We start from the raw sequence: 10,585 nt of genomic DNA on the forward strand, positions 1-10,585 counted from the left end.
CCAACTGAGAAGTGGCGGTCGATCTCGACAGTGCAGACTTGGGTGATGACCGAGCTATAAGAGTGCACGTGACATTCCAACTTTAAGACCCACGACATTCGAGTAACGAGGGTTGGAAGTCGAGGCTAGGATAGTATGATTGAATATTTTTGTTCGACATTTATTATTTTGTTATCGTTGAAAAGTCAGAATCCGTCGTGGATTTTTTGACTTTTCAACGCATCTTACGTGTACAAGGTTTGAAAAGTCGTAGACATTATCCTGTCCAAATTCCGACACTAACAAGCCTCTAGTGCCTCGGCCAACCGAGTCTTGTGTTGGGCGGAGAACTTTATCAATTTTCACAGGATTTGGTTGTTCTTTTGAGTGGTTTTGCAAACTCTTGATCTTTGCGTGGAGAAAATGTCTCTAAAATTATAATACTTCATATGTTAAGCGAATATAATTTCATAAGGAGAAATTTTCAAGAATCTTCACAAAAGGAAAAAAAAAAAAAATTTTAATTATTTATTATTATTATTATTATTATTTTTTATAGTCTGAGATGATATACATATATATCTAAATAGTGAGATCATTTTCAGAAAAATAGTGAACTATAAATTAATGAGGAAGTATTCAGAGCACTGCCGTGGGCATAGAATAATTTCCATAAATTAACATGTATGGCATGTTCACACCTTCTGACGTTCACATCTATAAATAGTCAAATTAGATGTGAATACTGAATACCCAATGCTCAAACATCTATGCTTCATCATATCGTGCCATAGCTTTGGGGTGGGGTCATAAGTGTGCAAGTGTAAACGTAAACATGCAAACATGTTGTTTGAAAGTGTACAAGTGGGGTTGGATACGTACGGTCAGAGTTCGAAGGGTTGCCTCTCGAAAGAGCAAAATTTAAATGTAAGCTCATTTATACATATATATATATATATATATATAATTGTATATTTTGAAAAGATGCTTTTTATGTGATAAGACCACCTTGGGCAGCCTAAATGGTAGTTTGAGTGGGAAGGTTGATATTGCCACTTGTCATGATCTAAGGCTGGGTGATTATAGGAATCAAAGGCTAGATTCCAACCTTCTGACTACCCTAGGCCTTAAATTATGAAATAGGCCTGCATGTTGCGATTTTTTGTGATTCTTTCTTTATCTGTTGATTCTCTCTCTCTCTCTCTCTCGTCTTCTCTTGAAGCAAATCAATTTCCTTATTCTTCTTTTTTGAAGAGGACGAAGGACTTGGTGTGGTTATCTTTAGGAGAAGAAAGAATAGAAATTAAGTACTGATATCATACCGGAGAGGTTGATATAGCCTTCATCTTTGCTGGAAGTTCTACGGTTCCTAAGCCTTTCAAGGTACTAGTTTCTGTTTTTCTTTCATTTTCTCTTTGTTTCCTTGTTTTACGTTGGATTTGTGAATATGTGAAAGTTCTATTCATGTAAAACTTGTTTTGAAAGCTTGACGCTTTAACCCGTAGAGAAAAGCTGATAGTTGGCTTCTTTTGGTGAGTCGGGGATAGGGGCGTGTTTAAAACTTAACTATTGGTTGTGGGTTTATGTTGGTGATACATGTTGGGGCTTTAGGGCAGGATAGAGGAGGCGTAGGAAACCGATTCAATTTCGAGAATACTCTTCCTTAATGGCTTCCCTTTTTTCTTCTTTTTAGGAAAGGGAGCCTGAATACTCACGATTTTTATGGAGGATTCCACAAGTGGAGACGAAAGCTTTAGTAATGAATCCTTGTCGTCTAGCGACTCTGACAGGTCTTCTCAGGGATCAACATCTAGTTCTGATGAAGGGGGGGCGTCTACTGGGTCGTCGGAAAACTTGCGTGCATGGGTTAGAGAAGGAGTACATAGGTCAGGGATTAAAGTCTGGTAGTCGGGGGTCCTCTACTATGTGCTCGGAGTCTAGTGGCTCCTCTTTCAAAGGGGGACTTCGAATGTTGAGTGGGAAAGGCAGTGGTCGTAGGACTTCAGTTGGCATGTCATTTGGACCTAGTCTCCTGGGCACTTTATCTGGAAGATTATGCGGCAATAGTGAGGCGGAGAATTTTTATGTGGGTCGAAGTTGAGTAGAAAAATGCAAACAAAGGCTAGGAAATGGCTGTTGGCGTATATGGCTACTCGTTCTCCGTGGACGGTTGACCAAGAGATGACCGAGACTAGTGCTGACGCTCTTAAGAGAACTGAGGTGGAACTATCAAATACCTGACTCCGTAGAGCTAAGATTGATTGAGGATGACGAGTTACCTAGTAGTCCTCCGGGTGGGTTTGTTACTCTATACCCAGCCATGCTAGAATTAGGTATTAGGATACCATTCCAGCCCTCCATGCATGGTTGGGTGAGTGAGCTTGGCATTGCTCCAGCTCAGATTAATCCTAATGGCTATAGACTGATTATTGCTTTGATAGCATTATGGAACGATAAATTCAATTGTGACCCACCAGTTGAAATTCTTCGTTACCATTTGAGGCTTAAGAAGAACATATCAGCAACCAAGGATCCTATTGAGGGTTTTTATTGTATTGTCCCTCAACGTCCTGCTATTGTACTTGAGCTTCCATCTATGGTTAAAACTTGGAGGAATAAGTGGTTTTATGTTAAGGGTTGGGCGTCTACCTCTAGTGGTGGAGTTCCAGCTCCTGACATCGTTACCCATTTTTAGGATGCAGGTTAGGTTGGTTATGGAAAATTTCTCATGTCTTTTGTTTCTTATATATATGTATCATGTCCTAAAGCATATAATTAATTGATCTTGCAGGGAAGTGGCAAAAACTGAATTCCCTTTCTAGAGTTGCAAAGGAGAGATTCGAAACTTTGCTTGATCTTCCGAGGGAGGAACGACTTTTTAAGACGATTGTCACGGAAGCAAAATTGGGTGGGCTTGGGATAGCAGCTCTAGCCAGAAGTAAGTTCCTGGTTTAATGACTCTTGGTCTCTGGTCATACACCATATCTTGATTGTGTTTTATTTCGGATGCAGACATGACACTTGACAAGAACGATCCTGGACTTCGTGCAAGGATTCTCCAGCAACGTCAAGCCATAAAGGGGTCAATTGTTCCCAGACCCTTAGTCCCTCCTAATGAAGGCATGTCTTCACCTAGGCCCCCAAGTCCCAAGTTTCGGGCCCGACCACCCAGGCCTTCATCACCTCCTGGATTTAGGAGGGCATCGATCAGATCTCCCATTGATTCGTTTGAAAAAGCTTTGGGTAAAAGAAAAATGAGTGAAGAGGCGCAGGGTAAGCAAGACCTTCTCAAGAAGAAAATGAGGGTGGATGATGAGGTCGAAAATCTCATGGAAGATGCCCGGAGGGAGACTCGGCAGTCTAAGGCTAGGCAGCGAGTTGACACTCCAGGTGTGCGCTACCGTCAAGTTGACGTTCCAGAATTTCTTTCTGATTACTATGGGGACATGATGGGGCTTGTTGATACTAAGGCTTATGCTGCAAATTTTTTGGGGGGGGGGGGGGCGAACTCGAGGGAGAACTTGATTCCCTTGTGGAAGGGGCTAAGAGTTCTTTGATTTTGGTACTTATGATTATTATTATTGTCTTTTGTTGATATGTCAAGGTTCACATCTATTGTATGCCTCTTTTTTTTTTCTTTTTTTTGTAGGCCAATTTGAAAAATCATCTCATACTTGACAAGATGGCGGAGAGGATTCGTGAATTGGATTCCCAGATGCTTGCAGCCAACAAGGAGCTGAAGGCGACTAAGACTCAGCTCGGTCAAAAGAAGAAGGATATGGCTAAAATAGAGGATTATCACAAAAGACTGAAGGAAAAAGAGATGGAGGTTGATCAGTTGGGAGAAAAGGTTAAGGGCCTGGAAAAGGAACTCAGGGTTAAGGCCAAAGAGTGTATGAAGAGCAAGGATTTGGTGGTGGAAATCTAGGACCTTAAAGAGAGGGTTGAGGGCCTTAGGAGCAAGGCCAAGGTTGGTCGTAACAGTATTTTGAGGGAGTTCCAAGATTCTAAAGAGTACAAGGACATCTTAGAGAATAGCTGCTCAAAGGGGTATACTGACTTGCTCAACCTATGCATAGAGAATTTTGGTGACAAGGGTATGAAGTGGGCGATTTCTTTGGGTGTCGATGCTACGCTTTCGGAAATCAAGGGTAGCCCCTCTAAGACTACACTTGCTTGCCTGGTCAACTCCTTCACTGTCCAATCCATCAACTTCATGACTGGATAGGGTAAGACCTGGACTTGCATTAGCAAGTGTAGTCTTGGAGGGGCTACCCTTGATTTCCGAAGGCGTAGCATCGACACCCAAAGAAATCGCCCATTCTATACCCTTGTGACCAAAATGATTTATGCATAGGTTGAGCAAGTTAGTGTACCTCTCTGAGTAGCTATTCTCTAAGATGTCCTTGTACTCTTTAGAATCTTAGAACTCCCTCAAAATACTGTTACGATCAACCTTGGCCTTGCTCCTAAGGCCCTCAACCCTCTCTTTAAGGTCCTGGACTTCCACCTCCAAATCCTTGCTCTTCTTACACTCTTTGGCCTTAACCCTGAGTTCCTTCTCTAGGCCCTTAACCTTTTCTCCAAGCTGATCAACCTCCGTCTCTTTTTCCTTCAGTCTTTTGTGATAATTCTCTATTTTAGCCATATTTTTCTTCTTTTGACCCAGCTAAATCTTAGTCGCCTTGAGCTCCTTGTTGGCTGCAAGCATCTGGGAATCCAATTCACGAATCCTCTCCGCCATCTTGTCAAGTATGAGATGATTTTTCAAATTGGCCTACAAAAAAAATAAAATAAAGAGTCATACAATAGATGTGAACCCTGACATATCAACAAAAGACAATAATAATAATCATCAATACCAAAATCAAAGAACTCTTAGCCCCTTCCACAAGGGAATCAAGTTCGCCCTCCCCAAAATTTGCAGTATAAGCCTTAGTATCAACAAGCAGTATAATCAAAATTTGAGGAGAGAAGGAAGTAGGTCGGGCCAAACTCCCTTGGCGTGACCTATGCGCTTCTTGAGAGTCATTTTGATGATCTTATTTATGGCCTCTACTTGTCCATTGGCTTGTGGGTGGTATGGTGTTGCGTAGCGTGCCTTTATTCCCAACTTTGAGCAAAATTCCCAGAGTGATGTGCAATCGAATTGTTTGCCGTTATCCATCACTAATGCATAAGGGACCCCAAAACGACAAATGATATTTTTCCATAAGAACTTTTGCACTTGGAGTGAAGTGATGGTTGTCAAAGCTTCGCCCATTTAGTGCTATAGTCAACACAAACTATGACATGAGTAGCCTTATTATTTCCTTTAGGGATAGGTCCTATCATGACGACACCCCAGATGACTAAAGGACATGGTGCACTCATTGATGTTAAAGGTTCTGCTGGTTGGTGTGGGATGGGGAGTTCTTTTGACATGCTTTGTAGGTCTGGACCATCAATTTCAAATCTTCTTTCAGGGTTGGCCAGAAATATCCTTGCCTGAGCGTCTTGAGAGCCAAAGAGCGGGCACCGGAGTGGTTCCAGCAGAGCCCCTCGTGGATGTCCGCCAGTACATTTCTTCCTTCCTTAAGGGTTACACAGCGCAAGTAAGGGGCGGAGTAGCCGCACTTGTACAAGGACCTATTGGTTATTAGGTAGCGGCCAGCTCGGTACTTGATTTTTCTTGATTCGAGAAAGTTGTCTGGCAATTCTCCTTTAGCTAGGTAGTTGTAGATAGGGTCTATCCAACTGGGCGCACCATCGTTTTGGGATATTTCCAGGTCTTCTTTGATGCTCGGCTTATTCAGATGCTCAATTGGGGTACTTCGCCTGACATCACAGTCGATGGCTGATGCTAGTCGAGCCAATGCATCGGCACGCTCGTTTTGTGCCCTCGGTATTTGTATGATTTCATATGATGTGAAGCTTGATAAAAGGGATCTCACTTTCCCAAGGTATGCAGCCATTGTGGGATTTTTGCTTGGTATTCGTCCAATACTTGGTTGACCACGAGTTGAGGGTCGCTGTGTACCCAAATTTGAATTTGAGCTGCTCCTAGTTCTCTTGCAGTGTGAAGACCGGCGATGAGAGCCTTGTATTCTGCTTCATTATTGGATGCTTTGAAGTTAAATCGGAGGGCATATTCAAATTCTGCCTTTTGTGGGGTTCTGAGGACCAGGCCTTCTCCACTTCCTACTTGGTTGGAGGATCTATCGACGTGGAGTGTCCATATTGGACTTTGATTGCTGTCCTCTGGTGCCTGAACTACTTCTCTCAGCGGTGGAACTTTTTCTGTTGATGGTTGAACTTCTTCTCTTGGTGGTTGATCACTTTCTTGGGCATTAGTCGTGACCTCGGAGTAAAGTGGGTAAGTAAATTCTGAGATAAAATTTGCCACAACCTGGCCTTTGATGGCCGTGCGTGAGTGGTAGTGGATGTCGAATTCCCCCAATTCAATCGCCCACTTGACAAGCCTTCCCGATGTCTCGGGCTTCCACAACACCTGCCTCAGTGGTTGATTAGTCATTACTTTGATGGAATGGGCTTGGAAGCATGGCCTAAGCTTCCTGGCTGAGGTTACGAGGGCTAGAGCCAACTTTTCAATCTCCAGGTATCAGGATTCCACATCCGTGAATCTCTTGCTTACATAGTATATTGCTTCTTCAACCTTCCCTCCTTCGCGAATGAGTACGTAACTAATTGCCGCACCCGATACTGATTGGTAGATCAGGAGTATTTCCCCCGATTTGGTTTAGAGAGCACATGTTCTTTTCCCATATGTTCCTTCAGACTGATGAAAGCCTTCTCGCACTCCTCGGTCTAGTTAATGCTCCTTCCTGCTCCTTTTAAGGTTTTGAAGAATGGGAGACACCGGTCGGTAGACCTTGAGATGAAACGGTTCAAGGCTGCTACTCTACTAGTGAGGCTCTGGACCTCTTTCCTCGTCCTTGGGGACTTCATGTCAAGCAACGCTTGGATTTTCTCCAGATTGGATTGGCTTCTATCCTTCTTTCGCTGACCATGAAACCCAAAAAATTTCTCAAGTGGACGCCGAACGCACACTTTTCAGGGTTCAACTTCATTCCATACTCCTTCAATATTTTGAATGCCTTCTCCAAATTTTCCACATGGTTTGTAACATGCGTGCTCTTGACTAGCATATCATCAACATAGACTTCCACGGTGCTACCGATGAGATCAGCAAACATGTGATTCACAAGGCGTAGGTATGTAGCTCCGGCGTTTTTGAGACCGAAAGGCATCACTCGATAACAATACAACCCCTTGTCGGTGATGAATGAGGTATGTTCTTGATCTTCTTTGTGCATGAGAATTTGGTTGTATCCTGAATAGGCATCCATAAAGCTTAAAAGCTTATGTCCAGCAGTAGCATCCACGAGTTGGTCAATGCGCAGCAAAGGAAAGCTATCTTTTGGGCACGCCTTATTTGGGTTTGTGTAATCCACGCACATCGCCATTTCCCATTTGCCTTTTTTACCATTACGACATTCGACACCCATCAAGGGTAATCCACCTGTCTTAGGAATCCATTCTTTAGGAGTTTGTCAACCTCTCCTTTAATGGCAGAGTATCTTTCTGGATCGAATGGCCTCCGCCGTTGCTTGATTGACTTAGCCCCCTGGTCAATGCTGAGCTTGTGTGTGATGACCTTGGGTTTGATTCCTGGCATGTCACCATGAGACCATGCAAAGACATCGACATTTCGTTGGAGGCTGCTAATGATACCCTGTCGTACGTGACCGTCGAGGTCGGAACCAATTTTCACTATTCTTTCGGGGTGATCATTCGATAGGACAACAGAGATCAACTTTTCTACTGGCTCGGGTTTCAGCTTTCTTTTCTCCTCACACATCTCTTGGGCTGGGATTACCTCATTAGTTAATTGATTATCCCCCGATGATATCATCATGTTGTCCATCATTGCAGGTCCCATGCTCTACTTGGAGTCTGCAGCGTAGCAAGCTTGTGCTAGTGCCTGGTCTCCTCTAATTTTCCCTACACCGCTTGACGTTGGGAACTGCAACGTTAGGTGACAGTATGAGACTCTAACCATCAGGTCCCTGAGTGGTGGTCGTCCAAGAATGACATTATAAGCTAATGGGCAGTCACTTATCAAAAACAAGGTTGTGTAGGTCCCAACATTGGGCCAAGTCCCTAAAGAGAGTGTCAACGGCATGTGTTCGATGGGTTGGATCTAGGCACCTCCATATGGGGTCAGTGACGTAGTTCCTCGTGTCAACATTCCGGGCTCGGCCCTTAGCTTCACAAACGCTATAGCCCAGATAATGTTTACCGCACTACCGCCGTCGACTAGGAAACGAGCTACCTCGCAGACCACAATCAGAGCCGTAATGATGATTGGGTCGCTATGGGGGTAAATCAGTCCTTCGCCGTCTTCATCAGTGAAGGTGATGGGTTCTGGTACTAGTCATCTCGCCTTGGTGGGTCTAGCATCCACCGAAAAAATGTCTACATTAACCAATCGAGCATATGCCTTGCGAGACCTATTGGAGTTCCCCGCCAGCGTTGGGCCTCCAGAAATTGTGTTGATGACCATCCGGGGGTTGTTGGGGCGCGCCTCCTGACCAACGGGCCTTGGGTTACTAGCTTGGTTTCCATCTTTTTTGATGAAGCGTTGTATGCTTGGGGCACCCCTATCTATCAAATCTTGGTATGCATCTGCCAAGTGTACGCATTTTACCAAGGTGTGTCCGTATTCCCTGTGGTATCGGCAATAGTGAGACTCATCTATTCTTCCTTTCATCGGAGGTCTGATCTTCTTAGGTTTCGGAAGATCTCGTGAGACGACAGTAAAGATCTCCGTTTTTGAGCCAACCAGCGGAGTGTATTTCCCATATCGTGACAGTGGCACTTTTGGCTTAGTTGCTGGGTTCCCTCCAGTGGTGGTGGACCTGGGCTTCTTGTTGTTATTGGTTTGGGTTCTTGCTCCAAAAGAAGTATCATTGGTTCTCTTTGTTCCCGCGGCAGGTTGAGGGTCCATGATCATGTCTCTTGCACAATTAAGGTTCTCCGCCCGAGTGAAATTTGTTGCCTCACGCATGAGTGCTTTAAACCTAGCGGGTCTTGCATGATTTTTATCAAGAATGGACCGGAACGAAATCCTCCCATAATGGCAGCATACGCTATTTTCTCATCTACCCCTTCACATAGATGATAGTCTCTTTGAAAGCGGATTACATAATCTCACAAATTTTCCTCGGGGAGTTGACGTATTTGGGTGAGGTCGTTTGGAGTGTAGACCCGGTTAGAGACTATCATGAACTCGTCGAGGAATGCCCTACACATATCTCCGAAGCTTCGGATCGTGGCAGCTGGAATGCGACGAAACCAGTTAAGGGCTGAACCCTTGAGTGTTTGGGGAAAGGCTTTGTAGCGGTCAGCCTCTGTCGCATCTTTTCTGTCTATAGTCGACCGGAAGTTGTCCAGGTGGTCATAGGGGTTAGTTGAGCCATCATAAAGATCAATTTTTTGGAATTTGGTATGCTTGGAAGTTTTGCCCAGCATTATGGACTCCGTGTATGGAAGCGGAAGTTCCTCCGAGCTAAGATCAGGAATGTAGGGTAACTTTCCATTTGATCCATCTTTGACATATGATTTTCAGACCCGATCTGGTCATAAAATCAAACATCAAGGTCACCATCTGCGACCTATCACCATCAGTGACATATGATCTTCAGACCCTGTCTGGTCATAAAATCAAACATCAAGGTCACCATCTGCGACCTATCACCATCTGTGACATATGATCTTTAGACCCTGTCTGGTCTTAAAGTCAAACGGTAAGTAAATCGCACCTAACCTAAAAACGTTACAACATCTAGTTTCGGCTTTCCCCATCCCTGCTCACCATCTGTGACCCTTGGTACAAGGACCAATACATCTAAAATGAGTCACGCTTGACTCAAACATGTAACATCAAATTCACTACTTTTCAAACAATAGAAAACATCTTTTTCCACAATATTGTTTCCTGAAAAGTTGCCTTCAACAATAATATGAACACCATCATGCATATTATTCATCACACATCATTCACAAGAATACATATATATATATATATATACACGTAGTTGTTAGCATTAAAGCCACCCTCAAGTGCAAGAGGTACAAGTTATAGAATAGGGGATTAAGTAAGGATGTCGAACCCACAAGGATTGGTAAATCATTTCCTAGCTAGGGAAAACCTAAGGAAAAACGAGAAGAATATGCAAATGTACAATCACAAACAAAGGCTCACAAGTGAACCAAAGTTCATGGTGAGTGTGCAAGATGGTGTGTAGAGATTTGATTTTGATTTTGAGATTGGTTTCTATTCAAATTGAAACAATGAAAGCAAGTAATATAAACTAACCTAAACAAAACAAGTTGTTATCAAATGGATGGGAGTTAGGGCATTGGGTTTCACCTTTTGCCTCCCTTGCAAGCATTAAAACAATTGAATATGAATGAAGCTAATTGTCCAACTACCCTCTTAGCGTCCGGATAGGACTACTAAGGCTTAAACCCCTTTCATTTTATTAACTCTAACCGGATCAAGGTTTTAAATATCGGTATCGTTGTATATATCGGTACTTTG

This window comes from Rosa chinensis, chromosome 7 (assembly GCF_002994745.2).
Source record: "Rosa chinensis cultivar Old Blush chromosome 7, RchiOBHm-V2, whole genome shotgun sequence".
Classification (NCBI taxonomy): domain Eukaryota; kingdom Viridiplantae; phylum Streptophyta; class Magnoliopsida; order Rosales; family Rosaceae; genus Rosa; species Rosa chinensis.